The sequence below is a fragment of the Odontesthes bonariensis genome, chromosome 2, assembly GCF_027942865.1.
Source record: "Odontesthes bonariensis isolate fOdoBon6 chromosome 2, fOdoBon6.hap1, whole genome shotgun sequence".
Taxonomy (NCBI): domain Eukaryota; kingdom Metazoa; phylum Chordata; class Actinopteri; order Atheriniformes; family Atherinopsidae; genus Odontesthes; species Odontesthes bonariensis.
In genome coordinates, this window is record NC_134507.1 from 22,831,925 (window position 1) to 22,858,835 (window position 26,911).

Sequence of the window (26,911 nt, forward strand, 5' to 3'; positions counted from 1 at the left end):
TGCATCAATTTCCTTATTTAACACCTATAGGAAATATGGCCATCTTCCAAAAAAGAAGCTATTCCTTTAAAACCTACCAACGGCTATCAAACTCAAGAACATTCTGTTCAGTGCGGAAGAAAATGATAAACGCATGGGTTCATGGAAAGGGCTGCTATCATGCCCTAATTTAGATTACTGCATCACTCTCAAAATTAAACAGAAATCTGACTGACTTTAGCATCATCGGTAGACATTGACCTCATGACATTTTGGTTACATTTCTGAGAAATGTGATTGAAACATCTGTCATGGGAGAACTTCCTGACATGTCACCACATCTGTACTTCTCTCTCCTCTAACGTCCACTTTAGTAATACAGGTCAAGAGAACAAGTACCCGGTGGTGACAAAACATCTGGTGCTTCTGCAGTTTAAAGTTGAATAAACCCTACCAGGAAATTTCTCCCTCAGCCTTGATACGGAAACTGGGTAGAATTCATTACAGTTTATTTCTTCATCTACAGATGTGTGCCTACTTGAGGAAGTCCTCATATTTGTTCCTTTGAGTCTAGAGTAAGAACACTGATTGACGGAGGATGCCACCTCCGAATGTGGAACAGTAAAATAAGGACACCCTTCCCCCTCTATAAATAGCGCTTGAATACTTTTGGGCAAGGCATCAAAAGCTTAACGAAACAAGCTGCATTGAAATCACCCCAGCTTTTGCCCCAACTTCTGCTTTTACGTCCTCTGTTCATGAAAATGTGCTGAATTTCCCTGTCTTTTTATGCATGACATCTTTTAATGTATGTGAATCCTGCTCTGTAAGCTAGGGATATGAAAACAGTACAACATGGGCTGTCATATTTGATCCAAATTCACCTTCATTTATACTTTTTTAAGGTACCGATTTGATGACTCTTAACTTTAACCACTGTTAGCCCGATTCTTTTATTGGAAGCCCAAGAACAAGCTGGAGGAATCTTAAGTTAAACAAAGTATTTATTCGTGGTCACATGTGAAGTTTAGCCGTGCTGAACTCGGAGAGACAGAGCCCTCGCAGGGCCTCCATCAGAGAGAGCCCCGATATCTGGACACATTTCATATTTATGTCCACCTTTATCTCACAGAGGTTGTACCTACATTTGACGACGCATCATTGAATACTTACTCATGCTGTGAGCAGGCCATCCACCGTCTTTGTCATGTTCTTTGGATGTGATAAGCGATGTGTGTGTGTGTTGTTGTTTCAGGCGTGCATCTACTGCACCAGACCTATCTGTCCTAAGAGACGCTTTATCTGAGCCAGTTATTTTATCCCGCTACGTCATCTTAAAGTGTTGGACATACATTCGCGTTGTATGAGCAGAGTGTAACGTACACACTAGGAACATAGATTATCTAGAGAACTACAGAATATGAATACATAAAGTCTAAGAATAAAGCCAATTTATAACACCACTGATTAAAGTTTTATTTAACTTTAACCAGTGGTTTAAATGCTTAGATTATGACTAAATTGCAACTCTAAGATTACAGTAGCACAATAACTGACCATGGATTAGCAGTTCTAACAAATAACGTGGGTGGAAACACCCGGGTGAACCAGTTCTGTTGAAAATGCCAGCCAGATTAGTTCCCATTTAGCTCCTACGCCTTTTGGAGATGACAGTTTCTGTCAGTGGGTTCTCTTGACTGAAAGAACTAAGACCAATTAACCATAAACCGATGAACTGGTTGTTAGTTGAGTCAAAATCACATTGTAATATTTATGTCTCGTATGGGCCCCATAAGCCCCAAGCTTTACTGTTAGTCCACTCCTCTGTGTTTGCTCACATTTTTTACAGGCTAATATTAAATTAAAGTTGTTTACTTTGTGCAACACTGATTCAATTTTTTTTATTTTTTTTATTGTGCCTGGGTTATCTTGTGCCTGTTTTGAACCTAAACTGGGAGCTGATCCCACTGGAGAGGAGCCTGATAGTGGAAGAAACTTCCTACCTTTAAGTAAGCCTGTACCAGATGTGTGACCTTCATCTTGAAGACCCATATTCTGAGTGAGAACGCTGTTTTTTTTTCTTTCTAATTCTTGCAAAACATGCTGTGGGTCACATCAAGTCACTTCTGAGTCTTTTGCAAAGGTCATTGTCATCTTTTAATGTATTTCAATAGAGTTTCTGGACCCTAGTTACAGATATTCCACTTAAAGTAGAACGAAAGCTGCATTTGAAATTTCATACTAAGCTGCTATTCAGTGTGGTGACATAATATGAGGGGTATTTTAAGTATTTTACTATATTCCGATAACCTTTGAACGAACCAGTGGTAACTAAGTGCATAGTATTTCCCTGGAAATATTGCAGCAGAGTACCAGACACTACACAAAGAAATGCAGTAATGACAGACATAGGGAAATGGTCTATAGCTGAGCTGTTAAGTTTAAGTATGCTTTTCTCTTTGCTTGGTTTAAACATATGGTTTGAATTAGTTATTCATTGTTTTGCCACATCAGTGTACAGTATGTGAAGTGAAAGTGAAATGATAATGCACACCATCAGAGGCATCCAAAAAGAACACAATGCCCACAGGATATTACAAGTATTGGATATTTTGGATGCGGTCTTTGTAACCTTGTAGACAAAACTGGAAAATTTAAATGAATACAACTTGAAGGTTCCTCTCCCTCCCTCTGCTGTTTTTCAGTTTGTCCTCCAAAGCATCCGTGCAAAGGTGAGACTGTAGAAGTAATACTTCTAAAAATAATCAGTCACTATAGTCTGGATAAAATCTGGACTTTTAAAATACATCTAAGCATGTTAGACTGATTGAAATGCAGTCAGACTAATGCATTAAAAAAATGTGGTTTGATTCAAATTACTCCTTACATGTGTGCATTGAGTTGAACTTAAACTGGCCAAGGCCATGTGCACTTGCTCCACAGTTGCTGTTCCAGGAATTGACCTGGAAGTATCAAAAGAAGCCAGTTCACAGAAGAAATAGAAGCTGGTGAAAATAGTTCAACTTTGAAAGATAACATGCATCAAAAAGAAGAATGTACAGTGCACACACAAAACGCCGCTTGACGTGGTACCAATTTGCTGCCAGTGAAACTGTTTGTCAGTTGTTTTGGTCTGACATGACAGGTCCACTGGAAACAAGGGGAAGGAGTCCACATTGCCTCCTATTCTTGTGGGGTCAGGACATGCAGCACTTTGGTCATACTTGTATACTTGGACAAGGACAGTGGTCATGTTGTACACGACCTAACTGAGCTGTAACTGCACCTTAACTATGCATGTAAAAGTATTGAGTATTTGACATGGTTAGAAATTCTTCCATGATTAATAGCATTTTGAAAAGCCAGATAAACTGGAATTTTTTCGCATAGTCTGTCTTATGATTTATCATAAAACAGAAAAAACTTGTTAAACTCTGCTTTAGTCTATTTTTTCTGTAGGAGAAGCGGGTTTACCTGCACCCACTGATCATTACGGTCAGTCAGAGGTGTGTTTAAACATTTAGGGACTCTTAATGATGAGTTTACAATGTCTGCATGTCTGTATGTGATCTAGTTCAACTGACAGCCAAAGAATTCCATTCATGAGAGGCTTCATCTGGTGCAGCAGGGGAGGGATGGACTTAGCATGTGGGCGTGCCCAGAAATACGAAAATGTATTAGTCGACAAGTATTCTAGACAGCTCAGTATGAATGGTGGAGTAGAAGCGGACAAGCCTGGAGCAGCAATTAAGAAAGTTAGTGGAAAGGGGACAGAATGAGAGAACGCGCGCACATGGTTTGCTGTAAGTTCAGGACGATAGTCGTTGCGTGCTGCAAAAGTCTGAAAGTGAAAGAAAATGTGCCAGGTCATGTTGGTGCAAATGCGCGCCCAAGAGATGTTGGCTGAGTTTAAAAAGAAAAAAAAGCAAAGGCGTGCAAAAGTTGCGCCTCACCGCCAGTGATGTGGGGTAAGTGTCACTTTATTCTATGACTTAAACGCATAAAACTCAGATAAGTTGTCCACTTCCCAGCTGTGCGCTCCCTTCAAAGCCCAAATGAGGAAGCAGCTTGTGACTGATGAAAGTGCATTCACGAAAGGCGAACTTCTCCTGCTTTGCAGCGGTATTTCAGTACATCTTACTCAAAACTTGTCACAGCACAGATGTCCATTTTTCCAGTTTAAAGAAGTTCAGGGTGTTTTGGGAGACCGTGCAGCGCTCGCTCATGCGTAATGGGCGGTTTGTACTAAGATAAAAGGAAGTATGCGGTGTCAGATGGAGATAGTAACCCGGTCTTCCTCTTCCTTTTGAATTTTTTTTTCTCAAAAAAAGTCATTGAATGACTTGACCTGAAACGGTTTTGTTTGACTTATTTGTAAGTTGTTCTCTTTGTAGGCTACTATTGCCAAGCGTCACGCGATGTGCACCCGCTTATTAGTAGGAGACACTTCTTGTGACTGTGCGTGAACTTCGTTCCAACTTTCTTTTTTTTTTTTTGGTCCGATCTCATGACTGTGTGAAATAGTTTGGGTGGCGAGCGTCACCTCCCGGAAAACTAATCAGACTGCGGAGGGCGTCTCCTAAATTATTATTATTATTATTATTATTATTATTGAACCCAAAACTGCAACCAGGGAAACGGCTTGGAGGTGCTGCGTTCATGGGCTGTCGTGCATCAGATAAACCTTCATATAGAACTACTTTGCGTTTCTGGAAAATGTAGACTTTTAATTTTTTTATAATAAAGTTAACATCCTGCACACATCAAGAACAAATTTTTTTCTGAAAGAATATATTTTTTAATAATGCTAAACGGTGTAAAGTTTTTATTTCTTTTCTAAATATCTCCTTTACTAGTTCCTTGGAACACTTGCTGCTTTTTTTTTTTGCTGTTTAAGTGCCAGAAAAAAGGCTGTGAGATGCAGTGAGCTCCTTATGTAGTTCTTTGGGTATGATTTAAGTTAGTGAAAACCAATAAGTAAACTTTGAGATGTCACGAATTGAACTCATCCAGTTTCTTCGAGGTTTGTTTGAGCACTTTCTCTCATATGTTTAATTTGCATAACAAATGTTTTTACTAATAGTCTTGTGTAGTTACAGATCAAATTGTTGTTTGTAGGCTGAAAAATGGCATTATCTTAGTTCTTCAAGATTACTCTGTTTCCAATTGTACTTGAACTCATCACCGGAGTGGAATAAATATTTACCCTCATTTCATCCTAAATGACACAACTTTTCCTCTTATTTTCACTCTATGAAAGCTTTAGTTCAGCTTTCATGCTGAACTCCAAGACTTAAACGGCATCGTTTTTTATTGCTCAACTTTATTATAATAATAATGAGTATTATTATTATTAACCTTATTATTTTGAACAGTTTATTTCCCCATTATCTTGTAACCACTTAATTTCTCTGCTATTTGGTATCATTAAAACTAAAATATATATTAACTTTGCAAGGTCTATTTGAGTTTCATTATGAGTGGCGTGGGGATTCCCTGTCCCTGTTTCCTTCATTCATGTGTTGTGCTGTCAACCCGGATATGAGCTGAATATTGAGTGTTTGAAGGAGAGAGGAAGAGAAACTGTGCATATGTGAGAGTAAGTACAGTTGTGTGTGTGTGTGGACAGAAGATGGGAGGGCATTTGCATATTTTATTGATGCAGCCTTTGTCTAAAGAGGCTTTTTCTCGGAGAAAACGTTTTCTGATCCCTTGTATCTTCTAAAATCCGTCAGTTATATTTTTCCTCATTGTGTTGCCCAGTGATCTGTGTAGCACAAACTTCCTCTTCTCACTTGCACCATTTTGCATCCCCAGTAACTAAATTAGACGCTTAGCAAGAGGAAGTAGCACAACACAATCTTTAACACTCTGAGGCTGAGGTCATATCACATCACGTACTTATCTGAGACAAGATGACAGATGATACATGAAATATATTTCAAGTAATGCAGATAAGTCACATAGTTGAGACTTATTTGCAGATATTGTACAACTAAGTACAGATCTTTTTAAAGCAAGAAAGGCACACAGAATGCAGCCTATTGTCAAGGCCAATCTCCTGTCTTGCAGATACAGGATCCGGACCCCTGTAGAAGTGAAATGCGTTTTTGTTTTTATCCACGCTCAACCTCTCCTGTTTTCCTGCCATGTTACTCTAGTAGCCCTGAAAGGACAAAGTATTGAGCCTGTCATGTTTTTCTTGACCACCATTGTTTTTTTTGTTTTTTTCCTTTTGAAGAGGGGTGGAGGCTGAGACTTGTTCTATTCATCTGCCCCATTAAGCTGTGACAACAAACTGATTCTACGGCCTCTGAAACTGAATCTAGCAGTTAAGTTGGACACAGCCACGACTCATGATTTTATTTACACCTCTGTCGTTATTAAAGACAGAAACCCCTACAAGCTACTTAAGGGGCTCCAAGCCTGGGTATGGTTTTGGTTCTGGTTGCTTTGGACCATCATTTTGCTGCTCAAGTGCACCACCCAGTGGTTTCGTAAGGTTGCATTTCCCCATTGTAAGCCATTTATGTTTCTGAAATCACTGATTCAAGTGTCTTTGTCAATTAAAGCACTAACCATTGGTCAGTGATGTTTACATGAGAAGTTAGAAATCAGAGGATGTCAGACAAGCCTGGAATGGTGATACAACCACGCTGCAGAAAACCACGTTTACTTTCTTTTGGGAATTGGACCAAAAACTGTGACTGTTGCTCTGCAGCTTTTTGACATGTAAATGAGGAACTGTCAACAAATTTAAAGAAATGTCTCAATAGTAAAAATCCCGTATTGCAGGTTTAACAATTGTTCTGCTCAAGACTCCCAGGGAGCCAATGTGCTACACCAATACTTGGACCCTGAATCCAAGCAGGTTAATAGAAAATAGCTTTTAATGATTTTGGTGTTTACACAGGACTTTTCTCTATGTGACATACTGTGCAATATTCTGAATACATTTGAATACATTCCAAGTCAAACATCGTCTTGTTCAATTTTCTTAATATTTGTTGGTTTGGTCAACTTCAGTGCTTTATATATGAACAATATACCGGTATTATCTGTTATCACATCTTCGCTTTTTATTTTAGACCTAGATTAGTTGGCAAAGTTTCCACCTCACTATTTTCATCCCTTTTCTTTGCTTATTATAAATAAAGAACCCACTCCGTCTAAATGAGTATGCAGTATGAATCCCTCAGCCCTTTATAAATTAATTTGGCATTTTGAAGTCGCATACTTGGTTTGGCTGTGATCACTGGACAGAATGCCCTCTGTGGTTTAGCTGCGATACTCCAACCTTTCAGTTGAGTAGGTAAGCATGGAAATGAAGTCAAAGACGGAACTGACTGATTGTAGGTTGCTGTGTGTGCAGTGCCTCCATAAAGACAAATTAGGGGAAATGTAAATGAGATTTGTTGCTATGGAAATGCAGGAGGAACCTGACAAAGGTGCTTGTCAAAGTTACGAAGGGCATTTAAAGTTCAGCTTCCTCTTAGTGCAAGGCAAGATGCTGCTTAATTTATTATTTATCATGTGTTGAGGAACTTTCTACATGAACAAGAAATCAATTATATCTGCATAATCTATTATCAGCTGCAGTGGAAAGTGAAAGCTGTTCCAAAACATACCAGTTTAACTAAATGTTGCAGGGCCTGACTTTTTTCCCACACTTTTATACTCGGTGCAGTCACAGGAAATTCCAATTCCAGAGCAGTTGATTAAAAAGTTGGAAATGAGATTAAAAATACAAGACGTGTCACAATAACATCCAGTATTACACCACAAAAATAAAAATCCAAACAAAGCAGCTCTTTAGTTCTTGGTGGTGAATGACCAAAATACTTTTTCTAAACCTTTTCATTTAATTTATTTACTCTTTTGAACATGAGCTGATTAAGCATCTTTGTTTTTTTTTTTTTTTTTGTTTTGCCACTTGGGACTGTAGAAAAGAGGTGACCTTTTAAACTGATGCATCTAATTTTACAACTCCAAAAAACGCTCTCTGGAATAGGCCTTCAACATATGTGTCAGACAACTGATCTTCAGTGTCACAAGGGCTGTTGACTGACGAAATGAATGTGTAAAGTACTAAAGCACCAACCTGGATCTACAGACATTACAGACTTTCTACTAAGGAGCTTGGAGGACAGAGCCAGTTTAATTCCCTCATTCTTAAAGGCTAAATAATTGAATATACTAAAGCCTGCACATGTCACCCCTCTGCTCTCAATATGAAAAAGTGCAAAATAATCATCTGATAAACTTCCTGTGAGAGCACTCTGCAGTGTATAAGTATCAAATATGGGAATACTTGTGCTGGGCTACAACAGGAGAAGGAAAATATTAATTATGATTTATATGGATGAACCAGTGTTTCTTAATAATTGCATCAAAAGGGATTAATTGGCATTCTACTGAATTAAAATGGGTAGGAGTTCATAGCTTGGGCTCTTTTAAAACTAGCGTGCAATACTGAGCCTTGATTTTAATCTGATTTGCTCTGATATTCTGCTTAAAACCATGCGACAAGAGACAAAAATTGACACGTTTGCTTTTTTTTTTGTAGAATATTGGCTTACTTACACAATCTGAGATCTATGTGTCAGTTTCTGACTTCTCTGTACCCCCTCTTTACAATCCATGTCATCTGGACTGATTTGCAAGAAGGGGAAAAGCCTTTGACATTATGAAGGAAAGCCCCGTGAAACAATCGATATTTTCGAGTTGCTATATACTCTACAGTCTATAGTTATGAGACCTAAAGCTAGAAGTGAAAGAAATATTTTAGTCATTGCTTGAATTAAATCTTAAGAAGGGGAACTTGTAAAAATGTTGTAGCACCCTGATAGGTGTGTCAGGTTTATGATCCTGTGATGGCAAAGCTTATGGTAGCTGACATGTTATGGATGTTTTTCATACTGTGTTGTTTTGTTCTTCCATTAATTACACTTGAGTTGCTTGTGCTGCATCTTAATTGTGTTCCTGTTAGTGTAGTGAACACTTTTTTTTTCTTCTTTTTTTGCAAAAGGTTGCTGGGTTTATCAACACCTCGTGTTAACAAAGATGGGTGAGAATAATGTGATGCATTAGTAGTGCATAAAAATGGAGATTTACAAAAAGAAAGTAGGGGCTTCATGGTCTTGTGGTGGGTTAGCACTGTCACCTTACAGCAAGCAGGTTCCCGGTTCGAATCCCGGCTGGGGCCTTCCTGTGTGGAGTTTGCATGTTCTCCTTCTGGATGCATGGGTACTCTGGCTTCCTCCCACCATCCAAAAACATGCATGTCAAGTTAATTGGTTAAATTGACCCCCATGTACAGCTCCTGCAGGTCAGAAAGTGCTGGTGTAGTGCATGTGTGAAAGTGATTCAAGAGTGTTTGCACTGGTTAATGTTGCCTGTTTTGGCTGAAGGCAGCTCTTGATGAACTCTTGAGAATAAAGCAGTTAAGCTACAGTAGCAAAACCAAAATATTGGGCTGAGAGATGGAAACACAATCTGAAGATTGGAGGAAAATTGGTGGTTAGAAGCAATGGTTAAACATTCTGTGACACTATGTGCAGCCATTTGATGAAATGTTAACATCAGTATTGATAAAGCTTCTCAGCAGTGTCAAAGAGGCAAATAAGAATGAATAGATAAAAAAATGTGAAGGCCAACATACTCATAAGACAACTTAAAGCATGTTAGAAAGCTCAACTGTTGCCTCTTCTGACTCTGCTACAGTTGTATGGTTTGCTTCACTTGCCTGAGCATGCAATCAGCATATGTCTTCAGAGGCCACTTCTGCTCTTCATGTTGCAGAGAGAAATGCAAACCACAAAGGCTCATTCAAATGAAAGTAAACCTTGTCTATTTGTGCACCGACAAAACAAATGAGTAGGCAGCTTTTACATCACACACTACACAAACTGAAATTTCACTCGAGTCATCTCCCTGTCACAGTGTTACTTCTTACTACCTACAATTCAGCCTTGGATTAGAAATGAGTTAAACCTGCTAATGAAGCATTAGTGAGTGTGATTAGATTTTCATTGACAAGTAACATCTCAAAGTAAGCACTGAGAAAGCAAAGTTTTACTCAAATTCCACATACGTCTACAAACTATAAATATCAGTGTTAAAACTTTGCAGCCTCACTAATGTTGTCACTTCAGCCACAGTTGTACCTTGTTCCCCTCTATCTTCCTCTTCTTTTAGTGTTATGAAACCATTTCCAAACCTTGCAGATTTAGTCAGATACCAATTGGTTTTTCTTTACACTTTAACACTGGATTTTCCCTCAGCAGGCACCATGTTTCATTTCCAGTTGCAGTTTCAGTGACGAGTTCAAGGTAAATCATGCTATCTTACTATCTGTGCTCTCTGAGATGGGGATCCCACTCTTTGATCGTACCTCACTGGATGTTCTTTTAAAGTGTTATGGCAAGGACAAATGCCGGCACCCCATCATCTCTCTACTGGAGTGCCCCAAGGCTCGGTATTTGCACTCCTTCTCTTTGCAATATACACCTCCTCCCTGGGCCCTGTCATCTGCTTGTATGACTTGTTGCATCACTGCTATGCAGATGATACTTGCTAATCCTGTTACTCTCAGCAGAGGAGCCCCCTGGTTTCAGCACTGATCTTAGCTTGCCTCTCTGACATAAATTTAAACCTCTCTAAATCTGAGCTCTTGGTCATCCCACCCAGTCACTCGAACACAATATAGATATAAAAATCTCCTCTTTGACTGTATCTCTCAACAAAGATTATAAGAAAGCTGGGTGTCGCTATTGATGACCAGCTGCCCATCTTGGACCGTGTTGCATCTGTCTTTTAATCAAGTCGCTTTGTACTGTACTACACAAGAAAAATCGGGCTATATCTGACTCGATATGCCACCCAGCTCTTGGTACAGACTGGTTATCTTTCGCCTCAACTACTGCAATGCTCCCCTAGCACATCTTCTTGCTTGCACAGTGAAACTCTCACAGATGATCCAGAATGCAGCAGTATATCAAGTGTTTGAGCAAAGAAAAAGGTAAACTGTCTCCCCGTCTCTAAGTGGGCTTCACTGGTTACCCATTTTGACTGCCAGAATCCAGTTCATGTCACTAATGCCTACAGAAGGCCTACAGGGTTTGCACCCAAACTAAATCATACAAAAGTCACGTCAAGAGTCACGTGCTCCTTTTTGACCTCTGCATTCATCTCAGGAATTTTGTCTGGTACTGCTATCATCTCACACATGATGGTCTCAATCCAGACTGTTCTCTTTTGTGGTTCCATGATGACAGAGTAAACTGCCGAGTGCTATCAAAGCAGGGGGCGTCCCTCTCCATCTTTTATCTTCATATTTGAATATATTTAGCACTTAATGTATAGACCAAGGTTTCTCACTGCACTGAAGCTTGAGTGTTGTGTCCTCACTGCTTTGGATAAACCAAAGAGTCTGCTAAAGAACGAAATGTAAATGAATCCCATACAAACTGATACATTTTTCTTAGGAAGGAAAGTGAATCAATTGACCTCTGGTAGCATAACTTCTGCTTGACTTGGAGGCATCAGCCCTTTTTTTTTTTTTTTTTTTTTTTTTTTTTTTTGTCATCAATATCTTGTTTCACAGATATTTCACAACCGCCTCTGTCTTCATCAGTCTTTGTGAAATTAAGTGACACTTCAAGCCGCTACTTTTCGCAACAACTTTCTTTTTGCCAGTTTGCTGCTACTTACTTTGCTGCTAGTACAGTTGACATTGTGTTTGTGCTTCACCTCAGAGCCCGTTAATGCAAACGTGCGTTACTCGCATTGCAGGGACATTAGAACTTCCTCTTCTCTCAAGACCATTTCACAGTTTTGACATGATGGCACTGTCAGTAAAAAAAAACAAAACAAGAACACCAAGCAAACCGGTTATTTTCAACAGCTCAGCTTTTCAGGAACTAATAAGAGCAAACTTGTTTGTAGTTTGATAGGTGACGCATTGCAGCTCTCAGGTTATCCAGTGGGTTTTGGTTTTCAGCCTGAGGGTTGACAAGGGTTGTCGCGAGAATTTTTTTTTTTTTTGACAACCACAAAATTTGTTTTGACTTTCATATGACAAGATCAGTGGTACGGTGGGAATTTTACATAGACTTTAGAAGAACTTCTATTGGTACTCACGAACTTATGTATAAAAATGCAGACTTTTGTGAAAGTGCTTGTGGACACTGTATGATGAGTGGGTGCAGTGAATGTATGTGCATACGTTTCTATGCATCCATACGCTCCTGTGGCTAGCTATGCTTCTATCTTTCTTTTTTTTTTTTTTTTTTGGTTTTGTAAGTTGCGTCACTTTTTTTTGAGGCACCTCTTTTATATTGGATTGTCTTTATCGGCTGATAACTGGTAGAACATAGCTTATATGGGTGGCTGTCTAAGAACTGTGTTGATGGTTATGTTTTCATTCCTGTCTGTTTCTCAAAATATTTCAGATTTGGCTGCACAGAACGCCCTCGGCACAAGAAATCAACTCGCAAGTTTCAGGGACTGACATGGAAGATTTCAACCATTGGTTAGTTTATCTTTTTATTTATTATTTTTTAATTGAATTTTGGCATGTTTTAGTGCTGGTGTTCTGTGTCTCTGGGTGCAGCACAGGAGGTGGCTTTGGCAGAACAGTTACTACTTGTTCTTTGAAGCAAAATTATTTTTTTTTTAAATGGGGAAACACTTATGTCTGATATCAGTACTTGAACTCTGAAACAAACTTTCTCTCTGTAATGACAAACAATATCTCCTAACAGAATTGTAGTTAGAATAGTTCAGTCACACCCATCACCACACCCAAGGTTTACGCCCCATGCCTGTTTACAGTTAAAGTCACTGGTTTCCAGTAAGATGCTCCCACACGGTATAGCTGGGAAGATGGAGGTTGTGACAGTTCTTGAGTTAGATGCCACTGAGGGGTTAACTGTCTCACTCAGTGCACTCGGTAACTAACGGCTGCCACAATCACACCGTACACTACTACTGTGGTGATTTTAGTCAGCGCTACTGGTTTCCAGTAAAGACCTGCACCCAGTGGCTTCACAACAGAGGAAGTGGTGGAGCCTGAAACTATGTTCAGAAAAAGCTTTCACGTGTCAATTACTTACCTTTTCATGCTTTTTTTTTTTTTTCTTTTCTTTGCCTTGCATGCATTGTCACATTTGCTTTTTATTTAATTGAACTGATGCTACAACGACTTCCTGTGAAGATGCAATGAGAGAAAAGGTCAAAGCTACAGCGTGTTGCAGTAAAGAGAACAAACATGACCCCTTTTTTATTTTTTGCAGATTGAGTCACAGCACTTCTTGTTTTGGCAGTTCTTGTAATTCATTCTTAAAAAGAGAACTTGCATATTTGTTTGTAAGCTGAGTTGTTTGGTTTTTTTTTGTCTCACAGAGGAGCGGTCAAGCTTAAGATCAGAGACTTAAGATTTAAAAAAAATTTATGAATGAATAGATGGATGAAAATTCTCTTTACACAGTCTTGATTTTATAAAAAAAAGTTTTTTTTTTCTTTATGGTACACCACGTTTTACTTTGGATAGAGAGGGCCCTACGTTTTAACACCTGTGCTATTCGCAGGTTTGTACTGCCACCAAGTGGAAAAGCATATGCATCACATCAGAGGCAGAGAAACACATTAGCCTCTTTATCTGGACTGTTTTATTTTCTGACACAACAAAGTTCACTCTTTTTGTAAAATGACAGTAAGTGAATAGTCATTAAAAATGTGTGTATTCTGATTCATTTAAAAACTTGCAAGGAATAAGGGAATTAAAGTGAATGATGTTGAACAGCTGGCCTTTACTGTTGTACAAAGTATGAAGGAGAGGTGATCAATTGATTATTTTATTAGTGAGTGAAAAAATTGTAGTGAAAAGCAAGATCAATTGAGAGTGGTTAGTTTCAGTGTTGCCAGGGTCAGATAGGCTTTCAGTCAGACCTGCAACACGTATCTGTCTCCACCTGCTGTCCAAGTCGGAAAGTTGCTGAATTTTAGATTTATTATATCCATCACTCAAACTCGGCTTTCTACGTTAATAATGCTTTCTTCTGATTTTTTTTTTTTTTTTTTTTCTTTTTTTTTCTTTTTGAATTGTATTAAATTATTGCTTCCCAGCCAGGTGCTGCTAATCAAATGCATTTGATTAATCGATCATCAGGTGGTGGCATCTCTATAAAAGGTTTTGTCAGTTTGCTGGTCTGCAGCATTCAGCGCTGTGTTAACACAATGTCACGGAGGGAAGACATCAGCAGTAATCTTAGAGAAGCAATTGTTGCTGCCCATTAATTTAGGAAGAGTTAGGAGGTCATTTCTAAAGTATTTGGAGTCTATCAATTTAAAGAGAGAAATGTTACTCACAAGCGGAAAACATTCGAGACAGTTTTCATTCTTCCCGTGAGTGTACATCCCAGCAAGCTCATCCCAAGGTCAGACTGCGCAATGCTCAGAGAAACTGCAAAAAAACACCTCATACCAACTGTCAAACACGGTGTTGGAGGGCTGATGATTTGGGCTTGTTCTGCAGCCATGGGACCTGGACACCTTGCAGTCATTAGCCCCTTTCACACTGCCGAATAACCCGCGTTTAATTCGCGAATTTAGCGTGTCCGCTGTTGTGTTCACACTGCCGACCCGGGCTGAGTGAGTCTTCTGTATACCAAAGTATTCTAGAGTCAGATGTGAGGCCGTGTGTCTGACAGCTAAAGCTAGGCTGAAACTGGGTCATCAACAGAACAACGATCCCAAACACAGCAGCAAATCTACAACAAAATGTCTGAAAAAGAAAAGAATAATGGTTCAGTCAAAGTCCAGACCTCAACCTGATTGACATGCTGTCGTGGGACCTTAAGAGTGCTGTGCATAAACAAATAATGTTTGTGGGCATTTAATTCAATCAGTGGAAAGAAAATTGGACCAAAATTCATCCTTAAAGCTGCAGTCTGCAGGATTTGTTGTTGTCATACGTAAAGTCCTACTTTTTGGCATTTTAAGAGTTTACATGATCTATCAGAACGCTTGAAGTTGAAAACGGTGACCTCCGTAGTCGCAAAATGCAAGAAATGCTTATTTTTTAACCGAAAAATAAAAAGTTATTCAACTTCCTGTCCCGCCCCATCAAAACACATGAGAACTCGTGCACGTCTACGTGCACGCCAGATGCGCGTACACGACTCCTCATTCATCAACTCACCTGTCATTTGCGATCATGGAAGACACAGTAAGTAGACTAGCCCGTAATGAAGTTCAATAGTCTAGATAAATAAGCGTGGGGACGAGCCTACCTTGTATCGCGCGTGCACAATCGGTGATTGACAGGCAACAGAGCCCAGCTCGTAACCTGATTGGTTACCTTTTACCGGTCCGGTCTGCAATTTTGTAAACAAACCTGCTGGCTTTGGAGGGACCTAGCGGGACATATAGGGGACCTAGAGAACTCTTTTTTTTTTTTTGTATTGGGGTATTTAATGTACTACTTTCAGAATCCCCGGACAGTTCCAGGCATTATGCTTGAAAAAGAGTTGCAGACTGCAGCTTTAAAGGGATACGCCACCCCCAGGTCAAATTAAGTGTATCCCCGCATTCCCGAGACATAAATAAGTGTGTGGGAGCGTTTTCCTGGCGACCCAGGCATTGTCCGAATCTCACAGCACTGACCACTGCTTGGTTGCGCGTAATACATAAATGCTAGCGTCGCCAATCGAAATATTTCGCCCAACGTGAATTAATTTATTTGATTTACCTTCTAATTACTGTGTGAGTGGTGTACTTTCACATCGAGTGCAAATGACTGTGTAAATCAACACGGAAGGCTTGGTTTGCTCATGTCGGTTTGGGAACTAGTTTCCGGTGCGGAAAACACAGCCGAAGCACACTCCCCGCTACGTCACAATGATTTTGTGGATCAAGGCTGAATTAAAAACGTACTGTATCCAGATCAGGATATGAATTGACAGCAAAAATAAATAATTTTTTACATTTTCATGCAAATCCAACAATATCCATACCAATAACAGAATCTCCTTGGTGGAGGTAAACTTTGGTCCTTAGTGCAAGTCTTGGTTTTTGGCAGAAGAGGGCATCGTTTTCCACATAATCCCGTCAGCTGTGCGTCTCTGTGCTGGACTTCAGGGTTTGTGCCCTCCAGCACACGCTCAGCGGATTCTTTGAACCTCTGTCATTTCCAGAGGGTGAACGGTGGAAACTCTGCCCCTTGGGGAATGTTGGGTATTAACTGTTTGGTGGGTGGCAGCTGGCTTTATTGATCAGCACACTTAAAAACTACAATGGAGGAGAGCAATGAGAAGCAGCCAGGTTTTGGTTCACACAGCAGATCATCCCAGTGAAGGCTGCTGTGGCAATGCATTAGGCTAATTTGGTCTGTGTGCGTGTAACCCATTGGTGAATATTGATTGAGCTGAAGTTTTTCCAGCACTGATGGGACAAAGAGGCAGCTGCAGGTGTTTAGTCCTGTGCTGAAGCGGCGGATATACGTTCTGTAGAGGAATATTTCACAAAAAAATCTTTGTGTGGGAAACTATCACCCTCTGAAGGGGGAAGAGTTGTTTCTTCCATTTATGACAGTTAGAATTGATTTCCACAGTAATGCAGTTTCCACAGAAGAAACATTACCAAGGCTCAATACCATCATCTGTTCAGTAAAATCATAAGGATGTTGCTCATTTGTACTGCATCATTTCCTTTTCAATTCAGCCATGTAAGTCTAAGGTGAATGCATGCCAACACTAGGTTGGTTTAACAAGATATCCAGTAAACACAGATGGGAATGACATTAGTTGATTCTTTAGGATATCTTGTAGCCCCTTAAAGAAAATGTTTTATTTGGAATATACATAGAATGCAATGGACTTCACTTTTAGTTTAGGTGTTTTTGTTTTTCTGTATATATATATAATCTATTAGTGTGCAATTTTTGTGGAAGAAAAAAGATGACCTCCTCCTTAAGTGTTCAAGTTTGGCTAATAAAGCTGACTCTCAGAGTACAAAGCTGATGACATGCTGTAACAAGTTGAGTCTTCAACCCGATATGACCTGGAGTGACACGTGTCACTTTACCTTTCAAGCCTGGAGTGACACACATGTCGCCTCAGCATTTTCAAGATGCACCTTTTTTTTTTTTTAAATATTGAGAAACATGAGAATAAAGACAATTTTTTACATTTGTGTGGGGCAGCTGGAGCCAATCCCAGCTGACATTTCCAACTGATTTGTATTCCCTCATCACCTACACGAGAACGAGACACCCCTCTGTTTTCTGGTCACTGGTGCTGTAGCATAAAACGCATCAACAGTTACTGAAACATGATTCAAATTTTTGAAAACGCATCAATTTTTAAACACGGTTTAGACGTGTTTTCTTGCTCTGCAGATTTTCTCCTTATAACATATCCTGTGCTGTTTTCTCCTTGTGTTTGGGTTTAGTCAGTCTGTGTGTTTTTCCAAGCTGCACTGAGTGTATGCCCTCAGTTGATTCTGAGGGGATCGTGACTGTATTAACTAAAAGTCTACTTAATTAATTCTAATTGCTGATGTATAAAGATGGTACTTCAAATAATCATCACACTGCCACCAGGGGAGCCATACAGCTAAAGTGGCTAAATAGAGTTCAACATGTATACCCAGTTACAAAGATTATTGTGTATATTTAGCCACAGTTCAGTTTGAATTTGATCATTTGAAATAAACTAAAGTCCAGAGGAAGTTGTTCGAGAACTTTGATTTGACACGTTCAAATTACTATGAATACACACAGACTACAGCTCCTGCTGTTAAAGGCACCTACATATGCACATTTGTTATGGATTCCTTTGATTGAAAAGCACCCAATGGCAACCCTAAGTCCCAAAGTGTACTTTAACCTCTGAAACTCCAGTCTGAGGTAATTCTGTCAGCAGTAGGGATGCAAATCTAAGTCTATTTCAGTGTAGTCATTTGATGGACAGAGAAAGTAAGCTCGTTTACTCGAATTACAAATTGAAACTATAAAAAAAACAGTTGGCTACATTTAGAAATGCCTCTATACTGCTTTATTTATTTATTTATTTTTTATCTTTTGGTGATGTACCTAAATAAATCTACTGTATTGATCTGAGAAATGCAGCAAATGAACCACAACCCAAATACATCATTATTGAATAACTTCATAATAAGTTAATCAGTTCAAGAACCGAGTATACTGCCACCAATAAAATGTCACTGATAGACGTCATCACTTTAGTTTTGCTGTTATGGGAAGTCTGTATGCAGGGTTCTGCTGCTTGTTGGCATTAGAAGGGTTGGTGTAAGTGGCAACAGCTATGCTGTGCAGTTCCCTGCCTGCAGTGTTAGAAAGTCCTGCGAAAGTCAGCTTAACCATTGGACCAACATGTCTGTATCCTCATTTTAAACATTTGTAACTTTCGGCATTTTAGCTGCAACAATTGAACGATTATTTTCTCTTTATTACACAGCATGCGCCTTATCCTTTGCCTAATCGGTTAATATGCCTTTTCAGTTGATTAATTAATAATTAGAAACATTTACATGTCTACTAAGCAGTAATCCATTTTAAGAGGAAATTTATGAATTGTGGTGCAGAAGTGCACAGTGAGCACTTGGATCAGATGCAGCATTCCTGCTCATTTGCATAATTATCATTGTTGATTAATTTCTTACTTTCATTCTTGTGACGTATATGTACTTTTTTCAATTGAAATGTTTCTCAGAGTTTGACTAAAAATAAATTTGCACTGAAGTCTACATCAAAAAGATGTTAGTTTATGTAGAAGCAGCTGCTATTTCCATTAGACCTCCCACGCTGCAGCAGAGTCTGTACTTTGTTTGTCTTTTGGTTTGACTGGACTGTGATTCTGAGATTGAGATTGAGTCTGAGTGAAAGTGTCTGTCTTTGGAGAGAAATATCAAAGTCAGACACGGTGACCTGGAAATTTTGGCTTTCAATTGTTTCCAAACAGTAAGCGCAGCTCAGACGCCTCCTCCAACCTTGCCTGGTTGGTGGCACTCATTAACATGCATGTGTGCAGGCTTTTTGTCAGATGTTGATGGAACCTACAGAATGCAGCTGCTTCTCATGTGCAGAAACAGGCTTGCTTTACGGACTACTGTTTTTCATGCTCTTAAACATTCACTGGAGTATAGGAGAATTGGACGTTGAACAGAACTTTAAAGTTCTGCTGCATGTGAAACTTTAAAAAGGATCTTTCTGTAGAAATGCAATTTCATAGTGGTGTAGAATTAGCTGAAAGAATGAATTGTTTTGTCTTAAACTCAGAATAACCCTTTCATATGCAAAAATAGTGTGGCTCATCTAACATTAAATGCACCATGTTACATTACACATGTTTCTACAGAAAGCCAGAGGGAATAAACAAGCTCTATAGAGGTTCATTTTTTTGTTTAACAGCAACCACAGTTTCTCAAAGTCTCAGCCAGACCTGCCCTAAAACTTTCATTTACTGGTCACACTTTTTCTCTCCTAATTCAGTTCCAATAATTTAGAATACTGTGGTCAGTACTTCCACTGATGCAGATCCAGGATTGTATTGTGTAGGTCACTTTTAGATTCAATAGGAATAAGTCACTTATGGACCCTCTGTGTAGACAAAGACTTAACCTCGGTGGTCTTATTCAGGCATCAATCATCATTGGAACACACACTGTTGCTTCTCTCTGCCACACAACCCACTGGACCACACACACAAATCTATGAATACACCAATTACCTCCCAGACTGATATGCATACTTACATGATGTGGACTTTAGGAACAACTTTGTAGACTTCCTCTGAGACACACAACCCAGTGTTCCTAAGGGAGCCACTGCTCCCACCCCTTTGTCTATTCATATGTCTAGCTTATCAGATGCACAATAGCGTCTCACTGTACCTAGATGGGAACTAATAGTGTTTAGACTCCAGAGGAGATGACTCAGACCTCTTCTCTATCTGACTCATACCATAATCCGCCCTTTACGGACTCTCTCAGTGTGGGAGCGTCACAAGAGGAGAAGGCAGATGGCTGGGAATGAATGTGGAGGAAGCTGAGTAAGGTGACAAGGGGTATTAACTGTACAAGGCAAATAAAATTAAACCAAGACTGAATATAAACCTGAGCCAACGATGAGTCCTCAGACTTTTAATTGGAAGCTGTTAGTGGTTTGGGTTGCCATATTAAAAATCCTGTTTGCATTCATCCCATCAGAGTTGCCGAGTGTCCACAGTTCCAGTTCACCTGCATATTTGCAGAGTACTTTGTCAATCACCCAGTACCTATGCCCCCTATACCCCCCCCCCCCTCCCCAAACAAAAAAAAAACAAAAACTAAAAAACAAACCAAAAAACAAATCAATCATTTCTATCATTCTGGTATTTACTGCAGAGCAACTGTACTTTCTGTAATTGGTAGTCAATGGATGTGTGGGTGCTGGTCTATTCCCACTTTTAATATCTCTGTCTTTCTGCTGAACAGTTTCCATGTTTAAACATAACAAGACAAATTGTTCCACTTACGCCAACACAGCAGCAGCAGCAGGAAGGAACCAGTAATGGTAAATTCATAGTTTAGAAGACTTTGGGAGTGTGGGCATGGAAAACATTCTGGCGGGGAGATGACTTGATGGAAATGTTTTTGCTAAAATAAAAGCTCTTTCAGATTGTGTTCAGTAATTCCTTATTTCAGAAAAGTCTGCCGTTTCGAAAGTCAGATAAAGTGTTGTTTAAAATTCTTAAGGTAATGTTATGTTTGTGTACATAGTTCACAAATGTAAAACACATTACAGTATCATGACTCTTGTTTTGAGCAGCAAGTTGATATACATGGCATGTATGTTATGCCATGGTTGTGTTTGGCATGGCGTACACAACCATGAGCTGACAACAATTAAAGCATTGAAGAATAAAGTTAACTGAGTTGCGTAATACTGAGGGATCTCTGTACGTACATTGGAAGTGATTAGTCACAACCTCCACTGCTTAGAGCCAAGCTTTGTCACACAATAATCAAGAGAGCTTGTAAAAGTTGGTTATGCTTCTGTTTGTATGACTGGAAGCATAAAACTGGCTTAAGTGGGTAAGGGTAGAAATGGTAGATTTATTTAAAAAAAATATAACATGTGCAGCTACAGACTTACAAAGTTAGCAACTGTACTGTACTATGTCTGCTCAGTATTCGAGTCAAGCTTTCATCAAGGTTTAAAAGTAGGTTTATTTGAATTTCACCAAAATTGAGCTTTAGGGTAAATTAATACTGGGTCATATTTAAAGCGGTTCTATTTAAAGATAGTCATTGCTCTATATTTTCTGCCAACAACAACTGCAAGTTGCCGTTTCAAAGAATACGGTTCAGAAGATACAATCTGACTTGGTTTCATGTGCTGCAGGCTCACTAAAGCACTGCCTGAAGATGGATAAAGTTCACAAATAACAAAAGGAGAACACGGTGTCCCTTCGAACAAGCAAGTTGGTGACAATTAAAGTAATGAACTGGTTGGAAAAATAATTATGTGGAAATCATCAGTACCTTAGGTACCATCAGTCTTTATAACAAATAACTGAATTCCTGTTCTTTTTAGGTGTCTTGGGTACGACCTCAATTTTAAAAAAGTTGCGACGCTGTTTAAAAGGTAAATAAAAATTTGCAATGATTTGCAAATCTCGTGAAATGTTTTATTTTCATTAGAACATAGAAAACATATCAAATGTTGAGAAAGATTTGACTATTTCATGAAAAATACAAGCTCATATTGAATTTGTTGGCGGCAGCACATCTCAAAAGAGTTGGAACGGAGGCAACAAAAGTCTGGAAAAGTAAGTGATGTGATAAAGAAACAGCTGGAGGAACACATAGGTTCATTGGCAACTATTCAATAACCAAATTCGTTGAACGCCAGCAAAAAAATGAGGGTGGGAATCAGAGATTTAGGCCAAACAGAGGAGGTGGACTGAATGTGACAAGGGATGTTACTCTACACCAAAAATATGAACAGGTCACAGATTTTAAAAAAAAAAATTTTTTTTTACCATGGGCAAAAAGGAGTGCCAAATGTGTATTTATATTGAGTATTTCAATTGGTATAGACTTCAAAAACTCAAATATGTCCTCTCAGGAACAGAAATAAGCTAATTCTTTGATCACTTAAAAAAAATAAAATAAAAAAATAAATAAATTTACATGTCCACTTTAAGTTACTTGAATGGTCATTTTTGTCAGATGATGCTGAGGTTATAGCCTGGAGTGCTTTAAGTGACTCCGAGTTGACATATAGTCTTAATTTTCCGTCACAATTTCTAACTCATTTAGCCATCTGACAAAAGAAGCAGAAAGATATGCGAAGCAGTTTCATTCAGGAATTCAGATATATCAATATACACTTACACAAAGATGGAACTGATGAGCATGTACAGAGTGCTGAGGCTAGTTGTGCGTGTATACATGCAGGGGTACTACGACCGCATTATCGAAGTGTGTTAGTCTGGTTTTGGAGTATTCACATGTTAACATATCCTACAACAAAAACTTGGCGAGGACTGTTTGGTTCCCACATGAACACTAAAGGTGGACTGGTGGGCTAATCATTCTGACATTGAGTGTAATGGGTCACTTTGACTCATCTGCTGATTCAGTCTCCTACAATCCTCCCACAATAGGAACTCTGCTGAGCAAGCGTTTGAGTCTTGCTTTCTTCTGCTGGGACGCATGCCAGTGGGCTCTCAAACATACAAAAATAGATTTGTTGCCTGATGCAAATTCCAAATGGGACATTTCTATGGATGCACATGATTTCATGCAGCGTTTGGGAAATTTATACTGTATGACCATCAGTCTAATAGCTCCTGTGTTCATTTCCGTGCTCTTTTTATACACTATGTAGGATGTTTCCTAAAGTCTTGACAGTTTTTTAATTTTTTTTGTAATTAATTTATTATTTATTATTGTGGCTAAGCCATATTGAGATTATTTGTGAAACTCTGCGAGGGGGACTCATGTCTTCTTGATGAAGAAACTTCTTATAGAAGCAGATAAGATTTCAGTTTCTGTTGGTTGCTATTTTTATTTATTTTGTATGTTTATCTGTGGCAGCTGCTTAGGCAAGGCAAGGCATCTTTATTTATATAGCGCATTTCATACCACAGGCAACTCAATGTGCTTTACATAAAGACAAGGCATTTAAAAGAACAGCATAAAGCAGCAATTTAAAGAGAAAAAAATATATATAGAATAAAAATTAAAAACACAGTTAAAAGCAATCAAAGAAGAGGGGAAAAAGAAAGATATAAACTCAACCATAAGCACAACGAAAGAGAAATGTTTTTAACCTGGATTTAAAAGTGCTTACAGTTGGGGCTGATTTCAGTTCTGCTGGTAGTTTGTTCCAGTTGTGTGCAGCATAACAGCTAAAAGCTGCTTCACCATGTCTAGTTTGAACTCTGGACTCCACTATCTGACCTGAGTCAGCAGATCTCAGAGCTAATTCTGGATATGTTCTTAAGTTGATAAAAGGCTGATTTGATATGATTGTTGAAGGTCAGGTCTGAGTCTATCAGCACGCCGAGGTTCCGGACTTGGTCTTTAGTTTCTAGAGACAGTGACTCGAGGTGTTTACTGACAGCAAACCTCTTCTCTTTGTTGCCAAACACAATGACCCCAGTTTTTTCTTGATTTAACTGAAGGAAATTTTGGTTCATCCACTTTTTGACTTGCTCTAAGCAGTCGCACAATGACTCTATAGGACTGCAGTCATCTGGAGACAGTGCCAGATATATCTGTGTGTCATCTGCATAGCTGTGGTAGTTGACTTTAGAGTTCTTCAGAATTTGACCCAGAGGCAGCATGTATAGAGTGAACAGAAGGGGTCCAAGAACTTACCCCTGAGGAACTCCACATGAAACTATCTGTTTTGGGGGGGTTGTCAGCTTATTAACCATAGCAAACAGAGCACGAGTGTTGTTGATGTTCTTATTAATCATTTCAGATAAGTGTTGCTGTCTAGCGCGGAGTAACCCGTGGTTAAAATTACAAAGACTTTGTTTGTAGAGGTCATGGTGAATTTGAAGTTTAGTTTTTCGCCATTTACGCTCTGCTTTCCTGCATTCTGTTTTCAAGGCCTTTACCATAATAGTGTTCCTCCATGGTGTTCGCTTTCTGCTCAAGATCATCTTATTTTTAACAGGTGCAACAGTATCCATGACATTTGAGAGTTTCAAGTTAAAGTTATCTAAGAGTTCATCAACTGTCTCTGCACTCGCAGTTGATGACATAGCTATAACTTCCATAAACTTAGCACTGGTATTCTCATTTATGTACCTTTTTCTAACAGACACACGGGTTAACTGAATGTTTGGAGTTAACTGTAAGTCAGAGAACACACAGAAATGATCAGAGAGCGCCAAGTCCTTGATATCAACAGAAGAAATGTCAACACCTTTAGAGATAACCAGATCCAGTGTGTGGCCTCGAGTATGTCTGGTTCCATTCACATGTTGAAGGAGGCCAAAAGTGTCAAGTAGAGAGCAGAGTTCTTTGGCATTAGTGTCCATGTTATTGTCCATATGAATGTTAAAATCCCCAGTTATGATAAAAAAAGTTATAGTCAGTGCAGATAACTGACAGCAGTTCAGCAAACTCATCAAAGAAAGTTCCTGGGTATCTTGGTGGTCTATAAATGATTAGGAAGATAACTTTTGGATCCCCCTTTACTAAAAAACAGAGATATTCAAAAGAGCTAAAATCACCAAGTAAAATTTCTTTGCACTGAAAGACTGATTTAAAAATGGCGGCAACTCCCCCGCCCTTCTTACCACTTCGACACTTATTGATAAAACTGAAATTTGTTGGTGCTGCCTCATTGAGAATGGTATCACAGCTACATTCAGTCAGCCATGTTTCACTAAGAAATAAAAAGTTTAGATTATAGGTCATGATCATGTCATTTACTAAGAGGGATTTGTTGGCTAGTGATCTGATATTGAATAGGGCTAATCTCGTGGAGACAACAGGTGATACTGGTGTGTTTCGGGGTTGACACACTATATTCAATAGATTGGTAGATTTAACTGAACCTTTTTATTTCTCACCAGTTTGACCACTTTTCTGTTACCTGTCATCACAGGGATTGAAAAGGCTGTCTGAACTCCATAGGGCCCTGACTTTATCTGGGGAAGAGCATTCTTGATATCAGTATTACAGCCTGGACCCGGCACATATCAGTCAGACTCACAGATATGATGATTCAGAGGAGGTGGGGGGGCTTGGTGACTTTGGTTTGAGGGTTGTTTCCAACGTGATGGACGTGGTGGAATGGGAGGGGCTGGATGAGGTGGGATGTTAGGGGGGAAGAATATGGGATTTTGGCGTGGTGTCAGTTGTATTCCAATATTGAGAAAGCTCTTCATCCTGTCCGGGAAATCCAGAAGTGAGGAGTCCAGACTGAGTGGAGAGTGCTGGGGGCTGGGGGTTCACTGGGGCTGGGGGAGACTCCGCCTGTTGGACTGCCGGGGCTGGTGAAAACTCCACTTGTTGGGCTGTTGGGGCTGGTGAAGACTCCTTATCTTGGGGTGAGGATGATGACGTTGCAGGTTCTTTCTGGATCTGCTGTCCTCCATGGTCAGTCCTTGTCTCAGCGCCCTCACCAGAGCATTGTCCTATCTGTCGTTTTGGATCGTTTTGTCCTGTCTCGTCCTTGATAGGGGCTGCTGGTGTGTGACGCAGAGAGTAAAAAATGTTGGAGCTTAGCAACTGAACTCCTGACTTGTTAAGGTGAAATCCATCTGCCTTAAAGAGGTGCCTGCGTCCCCAAAAGATGTTGAAATTGTCAATAAAGTTCATAGAATGAGCAGCACACATGTCTTTGAGCCATCTGTTTAGCATCATCAGTCTGCTGAATCTCTCATCTCCTTTCCAAACTGTTGGTAGAGGTCCACTGAAAAAAACCTCTGTACTTGTGCATCGAACTTTGTTTACCAGGTCCATAAAGTCTTGTTTTAATACCTCCGATTGTTGCTTCACAACATCAAGGGCTCCTGCGTGTATGAGAGATTTCAGTGTTGGATGCTCAGCAACAATGTCCAGGATCTTCTTTGACATATCAGACACCATGTCGTTACTAAAACAGAGTATTTTGGTCTTTTTCTTGCTGCAAAAACGTTTTATCTCATTCACAGCTCCGTCACCCACTATCAGCTTACTGTGGAGTTATCCCTGGAGAGAAGCTTCAGAATTCAGTTATAATTTGGTACTTCAGGAAATATGAACTCTTTCAAATTCTTTCAAAACCTAAATATTTTTTCTTTTAGGGCTGTGGCTTGTTCGCAACATGTTGTAAATGGTACTCAGTTGTTGCCACGTTTCTGGAACCAGAAGTGACCATATTAGGACAAGAAGATGGAGCTGAAGAGTCATCACTGAAAAGTGATTGAACAAAAGTGTTTCTTTGAGGACTTGTATCTATGGAATTATTAGATCATATCAGAAAGACCACAGGCACACTAATTAGTGGGAGTAAAACTAGCTAATGAGGCCATGATCAGTCGTGGAAGATTTACTGACTGAGCTTTTCATCAAAGTCTGAGATGTTGTGGAACCTGGTTCAGACAGACTGGTTCTTTTGTGTTTTAAGGCATTTTTGCATCAACTCCGCATTAATCAGTGGAAGATTTCATCCATCTTTTCTTCTCACTTTGTTTCATTATTGTCATTTGAAAAGATTATTCAACAGCATCTAATTCTTTTTTTTTTTTTTTTTTTTTTTTTTTTTCTCTTTAAGTTTCCATATCTGGATTTTGGGGGGGAAAAAAAGCAAAAAAAAAGCAGTATAATGAACTGTATCTCAGGCAGAACTACAGAAGCATCCAGTGAAACGATCAGTATATGCGCTCCATTTTAGATGCTGCCAGTATGACTACACGTC

General features: G+C 39.3%; 1 protein-coding gene across 1 annotated transcript in view; it reads left to right on the forward strand.

Moving 5' to 3' along the window:
• Positions 1 to 3,653: 3,653 nt before the first annotated feature.
• LOC142396822 (uncharacterized) overlaps positions 3,654 to 26,911 on the forward strand; it is a 94,972-nt gene continuing 71,714 nt past the window's right edge. Inside the window, exons 1-2 of the mRNA XM_075479948.1 lie at positions 3,654 to 3,947; positions 12,432 to 12,511. The gene's annotated coding sequence lies outside the window, so the exon portion shown is untranslated. The remainder of the gene's footprint in view (positions 3,948 to 12,431; positions 12,512 to 26,911) is intronic.